This window comes from Salmo salar, chromosome ssa20 (assembly GCF_905237065.1).
Source record: "Salmo salar chromosome ssa20, Ssal_v3.1, whole genome shotgun sequence".
NCBI classification, from domain to species: Eukaryota; Metazoa; Chordata; class Actinopteri; order Salmoniformes; family Salmonidae; genus Salmo; species Salmo salar.
Genome location: NC_059461.1, coordinates 6,349,444 through 6,361,988, shown reverse-complemented (window position 1 = coordinate 6,361,988; position 12,545 = coordinate 6,349,444).

The window sequence follows — 12,545 nt, the reverse complement described above, 5'->3', positions numbered from 1 at the left end:
TGTTTACAGATTTGGGGTTGTACCTGGTAGTAGGTTCATTGATAATTTGTGTGAGATTTAGGGCATATAACTTAGATTGTAGGACGGCCGGGGTGTTAAGCATGTCCCGGCTTAGGTCACCTAACAGTACGAGCTCTGAAGAAAGATGGGGGGCAATCAATTCACATAGTGTCCAGGGCACAGCTGGGGGTAGAAGGTGGTCTATAACAAGCGGCAACGGTGAGGGACTTGTTTCTGGAAAGGTGGATTTTTTGAAGTAGAAGCTCGAACTGTTTGGGCACAGACCTGGATAGTATGACAGAACTCTGCAGGCTAACTCCGCCCCCTTTGGCAGTTCTATCTTGTCGGAAAATATTATAGTTAGGGATGGAAATTTCAGGATTTTTGGTGGCCTTCCTAAACCAGGATTCAGACATGGCTAGGACATCAGGGTTAGGCCTAACACATCTTAGAAAGATTCAAGATGCAATACTAATATGCATTACCAAATAAAATTGTTAAGAATTTTGTCCCTTATAAACAGTACACACATATGCTGAAATACTACAGGTGTTGTTGTGCATAAACACATTATTTTGTTTTTGATATGCATAAGGCTACCATCTAGGTGAACGTTATATTGGAATGGAATATGCATGGGGCCTTGACTGAAGTATATTATGTGATAAACTTGCATTACAAATACAAACAGATAAAGCTATTTTACTTAGTTAGCTCTTGCAAACACTGATGCAACTTTTCCCCGTGAGTTTGTAAGAAGAGCTCCCTGGCAAAACCATATAAAGTCTATTTGCTCCATGGCAACTAGCTAATCAACCTGGGCATATACTGTTTTGTGTTTATTTCAAAGAACATATAATTCATTTCCTAATGTAATTCGACGCCAGTCAAAGACAGGCGGGAATGACAGTTGGAGATTGGATTGAGATCATTGCTTTGCTGATGATGAGTGATCCACATGGGCCCTCACTGGCAGATAGTTTGAATTTGATAAGTAAAGAAGGTAAGAATCATAATCAACTGAACGATTAAATTATCGTACCCCAAGGTGAAATAATAATATCTCAGTTTCAGGGCTATATTTTCCAACAATACAGCTAGCTAGCTACCAGGGGCCGGATTCAACAAAACCTTAAGAAATGTCTTCTTAACTGCCATTTTTTCCTTAACTATAAACGCATGAAGAAAGTTAAGCAAAGTTGCCATTCCTCAATAAAGTTATTGAAAATGTTCTTAATTTTTTTCATATGTTTCTTCCTAATAAAAAAGTTAACAAGAAATGGGATTCTTGAAGATAATGTTTTAGGATTTCTTCTTGGAAATGTACTTAACTTTAGGACTATGGAACACCATTTGGGTCTTTGCGTGTCTAAAAAGATACACATCAAACAACACTATTTGACGCGTCAAATAAGCATTTAATTTGACGCGTCAAATAACACAATTCTATTATAGAATGTTTTGTGTTCCGAATTTGCACGTGCAAGCCAAGCACCACCATTACGATCACTGTCAAAGCTGTACAATACTGCGTTGGTAATAAGGCATTATTTGTTCGACCGAATGGGAAAACGTCTGTGTGAGCATTTTAAATTAGATTAGGATCAAACAAGCAAGATCAAAAATGTTTGCAAATATCTTTGATACAGATGTTATTAGAAACTTCTGGGGTAGCTAGCTAGCTTTAGCTTGGTACCTAGTTAGCGCCAATCCAACCAGCCTGAAAACAATGACCAGTAGAAACTGCAGTAATTTTCAATATTCTTAGCAATGATTTTGGAATCCATGTGAGTAAGTACTTAACCCTGTTGCCCAAAACTAATGTTATAAGCAGCCAGCTGGCTTCATCTGGCTGCTATGACTTGACGGAACTGGGTTACACTTAGCTAGCAAACTATAGCTACTGAAACAGATTATTTTGTTTTGCTATGTCTTTGGGGAAGAATATTGTTTGTGTCTATCAGCTAAGTTAAATAAAGGTTTAAAAAACATATACTACAACAAGCACGTCACTAATGTCAATGCCACATAAGATATTTACTGTGCTTAGGAAATATATTTACAAAGTGCCTGAGAAAACTATGAATTCCTAAGAACATTGAGGAATTGCACTCTTATGAACTACTTATTTTTTTCCTTAAGAAACTTCTTACAAAAAAAAGTAAGTAACGTTTTGTGAATCCGGCCCCAGCATTTATAATCTCTAACTTCTGTCCATATGACCCAATAATTTTTATCTGCTTGCTAAATTAACTGAATTTAGATAAAGCAATGATTGTAGTTATCATTATATCATGAGTGATTGATGTTTTTTTTATTGTTATTAATATCAATTGGTCAAAGCAGGCAAGTTACAATTGAAAACGCAAATTCTCTTGAAAACAAACATATTGAAATTACTATTCACAGAATGGACATGAAAGCCTAAGAACAATTGTCCTCCAAAGAGACAAAGGTTTCCCACAAAGAAGGTGCAGGATATATCTCCAGAATTCAGCCGCTTCAGAGCGCAACTGGTCCTTGTTTGGGAACACACACACCAAAGCACGCAACAGTCTGACCAATACAAGGGTTGAAAAATTGGTGGCCAGTCTCAGTTGAATGACCAGTCTTGAAACCTGACTGATTTGGATCAAGAAGGTCATTCTGAGAGAGATAGCAAGAGAGCTGGCCAAGGACGGCACGCTCAAGAGTTTGAGAGAAAAGAAAGAAGGGAAACTGGTCTGTAGTTGTTGACGTCGGAGGGATCGAGTGTAGGTTTTTTGAGAAGGGGTGCAACTCTCGCTCTCTTGAGGACGGAAGGGACATATCCAGTGGTCAAGGATGAGTTGATGAACGAGGTGAGATAAGGGAGAAGGTCTCCGGAAATGGTCTGGAGGAGAGAGGAGGGGATAGGGTCAAGCGGGCAGGTTGTTGGGCGGCCGGCCGTCACAAGTCGCAAGATTTCATCTGGAGAGAGAGGGGAGAAAGAGGTCAAAGCATAGGGTAGGGCAATGTGAGCAGGACCAGTGGTAGAAAGTGGACCAGCGGTGTCGTTTGACTTAACAAATGAGGAGCGGATGTCGTCAACCTTCTTTTCAAAATGGTTGATGAAGTCATCCGCAGAGAGGGAGGAGGCGGGGGGAGGAGGATTCAGGAGGGAGGAGGTGGCGGCAAAGAGCTTCCTAGGGTTAGAGGCAGATGCTTGGAATTTAGAGTGGTAGAAAGTGGCTTTAGCAGCAGAAACAGAAGAGGAAAATGTAGAGAGGAGGGAGTGAAAGGATGCCAGGTCCGCAGGGAGGCGAGTTTTCCTCCATTTCCGCTCGGCTGCCCGGAGCCCTGTTCTGTGAGCTCGCAATGAGTCGTCGAGCCACGGAGCAGGAGGGGAGGACCGAGCCGGCCTGGAGGATAGGGGACATAGAGAGTCAAAGGATGCAGAAAGGGAGGAAAGGAGGGTTGAGGAGGCATAGTCAGGAGATAGGTTGGAGAAGGTTTGAGCAGAGGGAAGAGATGATAGGATGGAAGAGGAGAGAGTAGCGGGAGAGAGAGAGCGAAGGTTGCGACGGCGCAATACCATCCGAGTAGGGGCAGAGTCAGAAGTGTTGGAGGAGAGCGAGAGGGAGAGGGAAAAGGATACAAGGTAGCGGTCGGAGACTTGGAGGGGAGTTGCAATGAGATTAGTGGAAGAACAGCATCTAGTAAAGATGAGGTCAAGCGTATTGCCTTCCTTGTGAGTAGGGGGGTAAAGGTGAGAGGGTGAGGTCAAAAGAGGAGAGGAGTGGAAAGAAGGAGGCAGAGAGGAATGAGTCAAAGGTAGACGTGGGGAGGTTAAAGTCACCCAGAACTGTGAGAGGTGAGCCATCCTCAGGAAAGGAACTTATCAAGGCGTCAAGCTCATTGATGAACTCTCCAAGGGAACCTGGGGGGCGATAAATGATAAGGAATGTTAAGCTTGAATGGGCTGGTAACAGCATGGAATTCAAAGGAGGAGATGGACAGATGGGTCAGGGGAGAAAGAGAGAATGTCCACTTGGGAGAGATGAGGATTCCAGTGCCACCACCCCGCTGGCCAGATGCTCTCAGGGTATGCGAGAACACGTGGTCAGACGAGGAGAGAGCAGTAGGAGTAGCAGTGTTATCTGTGGTAATCCATGTTTCCGTCAGCGCCAAGAAGTCGAGGGACTGGAGGGTAGCATAGGCTGAGATGAACTCTGCCTTGTTGGCCGCAGACCGGCAGTTCCAGAGGCTGCCGGAGACCTGGAACTCCACGTGGGTCGTGCACGCTGGGACCACCAGGTTAGATCGGCAGCGGCCACGCGGTGTGAAGCGTTTGTATGGCCTGTGCAGAGGGGAGAGAACAGGGATAGACAGCCACATAGTTGACAGGCTACAGAAGAGGCTACGCTAATGCAAAGGAGATTGGAATGACAAGTGGACTACACGTCTCGAATGTTCAGAAAGTTAAGCTTACGTTGCAAAGATCTTATTGACTAAAATGACTAAAATGATACAGTACTGCTGGCTGGTGAAGTAGGCTAGCTAGCAGTGGCTGCGTTGTTGACTTTGTTTGAAAGTGTAGCTGGCTAGGTAACCTCGATAGTTTCAGTACTACACCTTTATCATGATACAAAGGCAACTATGTAGCTAGCTAACATAGCACTAATCAAGACGTTCCTTTGTAATGTATTTAGTTTCTACAATGCTGCTCGTCGGAAAAGTTGGCTAGGTTCGGAAAATGGCGTCGCGGGGGACGAAAATAGCTGGCTAGCTAACCTTGATAATTACTCTAAACTACAAAATTATCAAACTATGACAAAGACAACTATGTAGCTAGCTAACACTACACTAATCAAATCGTTCCAATGTAATGTATTACTTTCTACATTGCTGCTAGTCGGTAAAGGTTGGCTAGCTAGCAGTGGGTTTGATGTTGACTAGGTGTGTTGACTAAGTTTGGAGAACGGCGTCGCGGCGGACGAAAATAGCTGGCTAGCTAACCTCGATAATTACTCTAAAACTACACAATTATCTTAGATACAAAAGACAGCAAAGACAACTATGTAGCTAGCTAGCTAACACTACACTAATCAAATCGTTCCGTTGTAATGTATTAGTTTCTACAGTGCTGCTAGTCGGTAAAGGTTGGCTAGCTAGCAGTGGGTTTGATGTTGACTAGGTGTGTTGACTAAGTTTGGAGAACGGCGTCGCGGCGGACGAAAATAGCTGGCTAGCTAACCTCGATAATTACTCTAAACTACACAATTATCTTTGATACAAAGACAGCTATGTAGCTAGCTAAAAATTGCTCAGATCAAACAAATCAAACCGTTGTAATGTAATGAAATGTAATATTACCTGCGGAGCGAAGTGCAGCACGACTACTCGCTCCAAACCCGGAAGGATTTAATCCTTTGCAATTATGTCTACTTATAATAAGGTATAATAAGGTAAAAGGTGTATGTTTCTGTCTCCATATGATATGGTAAATATATCCAACACAAAAAAACATCTACATTTAAATGGTATTAATATTAATTTGCATACATTTCCATTAATTCCTACAGAAAGATTCCACAAAATGTGCAACCCTATACTTGACTATAAAAAGGCATAAGTCTTCACGCTTTTTGATGCATTTCAGAACTGCAGTTTCCTCTGCTTGGAGCAACAGTGAAGTGGGCAGGGCAGTACAGATTTCTTCTCTGAACATCAGACAAGACGGCATTGTCTCCCTCAATCCGTGCAATGGCTACTGCTATAGGTTTCAGGAGTTTTAGGCTGCTTACAACTCTCCCAAAATACATAATCCAGGAGGATCCTCTTGATGGGGCTGTCCATATCGGCAGACTGTGATATGGCCATTTCTTGGAGAGACTCCTTCACTTCCAGGAGACTGTCAAACATGATGACAACACCACCCCAACGAGTGTTGCTGGGCAGCTTAAATGTGGTGCTCTTATTCTTTTCACTTTGCTTGGTGAGGTAGATTGCTGCTATAACTTGATGACCCTTCACATACCTAACCATTTTATTGTCTCTCTTGTAGAGTGTATCCCTTGTTTTAGGTGCCAGGATGTCCTTGAGGAGCAGATTCAATGCATGAGCAGCACAGCCAATGGGTGTGATGTGAGGGTAGGACTCCTCCACTTTAGGCCAAGCAGCCTTCATGCTCGCAGCATTGTCTGTCACCAGTGCAAATACCTTCTGTGGTCCAAGGTTATTGATGACTGCCTTCAGCTCATCTGCAATGTAGAGACCGGTGTGTCTGTTGTCCCTTGTGTCTGTGCTCTTGTAGAATACTGGTTGAGGGGTAGAGATGATGTAGTTAATTATTCCTTGCCCATGAACATTCAACCACCCATCAGAGATGATTGCAATACAGTCTGCTTTCTCTATGATTTGCTTGAACTCTGTTGAGCTCTGCATCCAGCAATTGAGTAGATAAAGCATGTCTGGTTGGAGGGGTATATGCTGGGCGAAGAACATTCAGAAATCTCTTCCAATACACATTGCCTGTGAGCATCAGAGGTGAACCAGTTGCATACACAGCTCGAGCAAGACATTCATCAGCATTTCTCTGACTACGTTCCTCCATTGAGTCAAAAAACTTCAGATTCCAGGAAGAACATGAGCTGTTGCTATCGATAAGGTGTCTGATTCATCATTTTCACCTCAAATAGAAGTAGAAGGACTTTTGTCAGAGGTTGCTTGTTGTGAGCGCTGAGGGAACTTTACGCACTTGGCCAGATGATTCTGCATCCTTGTTGCATTCTTTACATATGATTTGGCACAGTATTTGCAAATGTTTACAGCTTTTCCTTCTACATTAGCTGCAGTGAAATGTCTCCACACATCAGATAGTGCCATTGGCATTTTCCTGTAAAGATTAGAAACAATATGTGTAAAAAATAATAATAAAATTCCATATACAGATACATAGTTAAGCAGTTAGATTAAACAACTAATTTGTAAGATAAATGTTTTAAAATGAAACATGTATGGAAACAGGTGAATTAACACTCCTAAGCAGGCTCAAGCAAGCTAAAATCCACATGGTAGCAAAAACTAACTAGCAAAAATTGTTAAGTTAGAAATGATTTAAACGCACTTTGCTGTAGGCTACTATTTACTAGTAAACAAAAAAATCATGTATGTCATATAAAATATATTCACCCCACCCAGTACTGTAATCAAAACATATCAGAAAGCATGTAGTCCTTGGCTCAGACAGTGTAGTAGCGTGGGCTCAATAGCATCTCATTAGTGTGCAAGATCTTGAGAATCAACAGTACATGTGATGGAAGAGTGCAATACACATGTGATGGAAGAATGCACTGTGCAATCAGAGGGCTGCAATTCCATTGAATTGGGGATTGTTTAACCAAAATACGTCACAAGACCTAGAATTGTATTTTTTGTATCCCACAAAAAAGGTTCACTGTTATAAGCTAACTTTTTTTTGATGAATTTAAGCAAAATTCCCCAAATTCCTGGGCTTAACTTCCCATGTAAAATTTCTGGAAAAATTCCCGAAATGTACCGGAAAGTTTCTGACCCTTTGCAACCCTATTCCCGTACCCCTTCAAACATTCAACCTCCAGCTGCGTACCCTCTCTAGCACCAGGGTCAGCACACTCTCAAATGATTTTTTGCCATCATTGTAAGCCTGCCACACACACACTATACTATACATTTATTAAACATAACAATGAGTATGAGTTGTCATCTCAACCCAGCTAGTGGGAAATGACAAAGAGCTCTTATAGGACCAGGGCACAAATAATAATAATTTTGCTCTTTATTTAACCATCTTACATATAAAACCTTATTTGTACATCGAAAATTGTGAATAACTCACCACAGGTTAATGAGAAGGGTGTGCTTGAAAGGATACTCATAACTCTGCAGTGTTGGGTTGTATTGGAGAGTCTCAGTCTTAAATAATTTTCCACAGTCTGTGCCTGTATTAAGTTTTCATGCTAGTGAGGGCCGAGAATCAACTCTCACATAGGTACATGGTTGCAAAGGGAATCAGTGTCTTAACAGTGTAATTTGCCAAGGCAGGCTACTCTGAGCACAGCCCAATCCAGAAATCTGGCAGTGCCTTCTGATTAAATTCCATTTTCACAGAACCGCTTGTTGCAATTTCGATGAGTCTCTCTTGTAAGTGGACTGGAGGCAGGGCATGAAAGGGATAACAAATCCAGTTGTTTGTCATCCGTTTCAGGAAAGTACCTGCGTAATAGCGCACCAAACTCACTCAGGTGCTTCGCTATATCACATTTGACATTGTCCGTAAGCTTGAGTTCATTTGCACACAAAACAAATCATACAATGATGGAAAGACCTGTGTGTTGTCCTTGTTAATGCAGACAGAGAAGAGCTCCAACTTCTTAATCATAGCCTCAATTTTGTCCCGCACATATAATATAGTTGCGGAGAGTCCCTGTAATCCTAGATTTAAGGTGAGAAAAAACATCACCCAGGTAGGCCAGTCGTGTGAGAAACTCGTCATCATGCAAGCTGTCAGACAAGTGAAAATTGTCAGTAAAGAACTTTAAGCTCGTCTCTCAATAAAAAATTTAAAAAAACGTATCAATACTTTGCCCCTTGATAACCAGCACACTTTAGTATGTTGTAAAAGCATTACATGGTCACTGCCCATATCATTGCATAGTGAAGAAAATACACGACAGTTCTTTAACAAAGTTAACCATTTTCACTGTAGTGTCCAAAACGTCTTTCAAGCTGTCAGGCATTCCCTCAGCAGCAAGAGCTTCTTGTGGATACTGCAGTGTACCCAAGTGGTGTCGGGAGCAACTGCTTGCATGCGCGTTACCACTCCACTATGTCTCCCTGTCATGGCTTTTGCGCCATCAGTACAGACACCAACACATCTTGACCACCAAAGTCCATTTGATGTCTCAAAGCTGTCCAGTACTTTAAAAATATCCTCTAATGTGGTCCTGGTTTCCAGTGGTTTGCAGAAGAGGATGTCTTCCTTAATTGACCCCCCATAAACATAACTGACATATACCAGAAGCTGTGCCAGGCCCTCTACGTCTGTTGACTCATCCAGGTGGAACGCATAGAATTCACTGGCTTGTATGTAAAGCAGTAATTGTTTCAAAACATCTCCAGCCATGTCACTGATGCATCGTGAAACAATGTTGTTTGATGAAGATATTGTCTGTATAGTCTTTTTGGGCCTTTTCCCCCGGCATTGTCCCAGCCATTTCTGCTGCAGCAGAAATAATTAAGTCCTCCACAATAGTATGGGGCCTGCCTGTCCTAGCCACTCGCTAGCTCACTATATAAGACACTTCTAGCCCCTTCTTATTAATGGTATCTGTTGCTTTTATACATGTCTTACCACTCAAAATTCATCTCAATTCTCACTCAAAAAACTCCTGTGGCTTATTTTTCAAATTGGCATGTTTTGTTTCTAAATGTCTGTGCAAGAGTGAAGGTTTCATCGAGTTGTGAGATAATACTTTTCACCCTGCATTTCCCCCTATTCTGTCACACAGTTATGCTGGTCTTTCCAAGTCATCCTCCTCTACTAAACGCCTCCTCGACTTAAGTACAAAGCTCTTAATTAAACCAAAGACTGTATAGAAAACGAAACCACCTTGGCTTTGGTTAAACCACATGGTTAAACATTTGCTAATGTTAGTTAGCTAGCTGACGTTAACCTAGCATGCCTCAATAGCCTGCTTTAATAACAGAAGATACAAATAACTACTTACTTCAATATTGACATATTTGATTATCTTGCTAGTTGGTTAGATTTTTTCAGTAGAGAAACTATCGAACTTATCTTTTTAATATTGTCAGACATCGTTCACCTTTCACCATCCCCTTTCATCTCGCTGTTAAAATAAAAATCAGGATAGAGAGCAGTCAAGCCTTGATTGGTGCAAAAACCTGACCAATTGCATTTCAGTAGACTGCTACAGGCTATGTTCATTGGCTAGAATGTCCCCGTTATACAATTATAGTAAGCGGTTGCGAGAACAAAATGGATTTTGGAGAGTAAACTGGAAAATTGGTGTGAGAAGGAGAAAAGACATCTGTGTGTGGAGTCAGGATGTGTGCAGTCATTCGTCTTGACAGACGGTCCTCTGCTCGCTCGACCCCATTTCTTCTCTCTCGACTCAAGTGTTTGCTCACTCTAGCCCGTTCAACTTTTGAATCGGAGTTGACACCATAGTATTCCCCATCGCTTATCAGTGCAATTTTGATAGCCAACTAGCTGAAAAGGTTTGAGATAATTTATTTAATGTTCCCTCGTTAGATTTTAGCTCATCTTGCTCTGACTAGCATTAGTTGTTGATCTGTTGTTGATGTGCATAACTGAGGGAGAGACAGCTTATCTTTTCATGTTTGTTTGATCAATAGGTCTGTAAAGTTTCCAAATGTAATAGAACTCAGATGGTATTGACATATTTCCAGAAATCCATTCAGGTATATTTTGTGGCTTTTGGAGAATGCATTCTAATGTTCTAAAATCGTAGTATTGCTACTGCCTGTGAACACAGTCCAGTTCAAAGTGAATGATGGCAGGCCCCTGTGGCAAATGGCTTATTTGCATAAAGGCCTACTGTAGCTCTGGTTGGCGATGGTACACCCATCTGCCCTTACTTGATGAGAGAGATGTTTTTTTGGGGGTTTTATTTACTGCAGTGTCTTAATTGTCAAAACGCACGGCCGCTTTCCCACTTTACATTGCTATAGAATTTTCATAAATGCCTTGGGCTACTCTACGTCATTCCCAAACATTCTACGAATTTATGAAAATGTGAAAATTACCATATACTGTATAAGTGCTCGCAGTGAGTCTTTCTGGGTAAGGCGCTAAGAGCTTTCCACACCTGGATTGTGCAACTTTTCCCATTATTCTTTTTGTTATTATTCTAATGAGCTGTTGATCATTGCTAGACAACCATTTTCAGGTCTTGCCATAGATTGTCAAGTAGATTTAAGTCAAAACTGTAACTTGGCCACTCAGGAACATTCACTGTCTTCTTGGTAAGCAACTCCTGGGTAGATATGGGTTTGTGTTTTGGGTTATTGTCCTGCTGAAAGGTGAATTAATCTCCCAGTTTTTGGTGGAAAGCAGACTGAACCACATTTTCCTCTAGGATTTTGGCTGTGCTTAGCTCCATTCCATTTTTTTTTTATCCTGTCCTTAACAATTACAAGCATACCCATAACATGATGCAGCCACCACTATGCATGAAAATATGGAGAGTGATACCCAGTAATGTGTTGTATTGGATTTGCCCCAAACATAACTTTTTCTCCTGAATACAAAGTGTTAATTGCTTTGCCACATTCCTTGCAGTATTACTTTAGTACCTTATTGCAAACATGATGCATGTTTTGTAATATTTGTAAACGCTATTATTGCATACGGAGTGAGTCCATGCTTAATTAATTAGTAAAGATTTCCAAAAACATAATTCCACTTTGACATTATGGAGTATTGTGTAGAGGCCAGTGAGAACAAACCTGAATTTAATCCATTTTAAATTCAGGCTGTAACACAACTAAATGTGGAAAAAGTCGAGGGGTGTGAATACTTTCTGAAGGCACTGAGACCTGAATATCACACACGTATCTTATCGTTGCAAAGAATTAATTTAATACAAGTAGTCAGCATGTTCATAACATGCCCGAGAGGGCAGAGGACAAAGAAAGGAAAAGAAGAATACTAATTGATACAGGTCTTCCATAATGGATTCATATAAGTGCTACATAGGAGACAACCAAAGAAAATAAAACATGGAGGCAGGATTAATTATAAATAATACAGGCAAGGTATTGCTTTGGTAGAGCCATAGCCCTTCTCTGCTGAATTCATTAGGGGAGAGATATTGTATATACAGTGTTTATCACATGGGACCCTATTCCCTATAAAATGCACTATTTTTTAACAGGGCCATCGCCTCTGGGGTCTCATTTATAACCGTTGCATGACATTTTACACTAGATATCTGCGTGCGCTATTTCTAAAAATACTGCGCATGTACAAAAACATTGAGATTCATAAACTTGGCGCACGTCACACACACACACACACGTTTCCCTTTATAAATCAGACTCGTCTTAAAACCACGCGTTTACAAGCATTATAACTCCGCCGAACAACGCCCATTATTCACATTTTATGTGACAATAATGCAATTATTTTCTGTATACTTTGGAAGTATTGGAATTAGGCCAAGACAGTATATCTAAAGGAAATATCAAAGGAAAACTTGATCAAATGTCTTTGGTGTTGCCATTTTTATATATTTTTGTGACATTTGCTGTATTTGACCGTTTCTGAAACAATTGCAAATTGTTGTGGACCTGTTAACAGATCGTTTGAATTCAATGTTTTGCATTGACTTTTTCACCAAACCTAAATATGCTGCACTGCTCGCGAATTCGAAACGCTGTCTACTCTGATTTTTTCTTCCAACTACAGTAGGTCTACTTACAGTGGTAGCCTACACACTTCAATACAAAAAAAATCAACTGTCTGTTCACCTGTATGTTATAAACAGCACTCCCTTTCG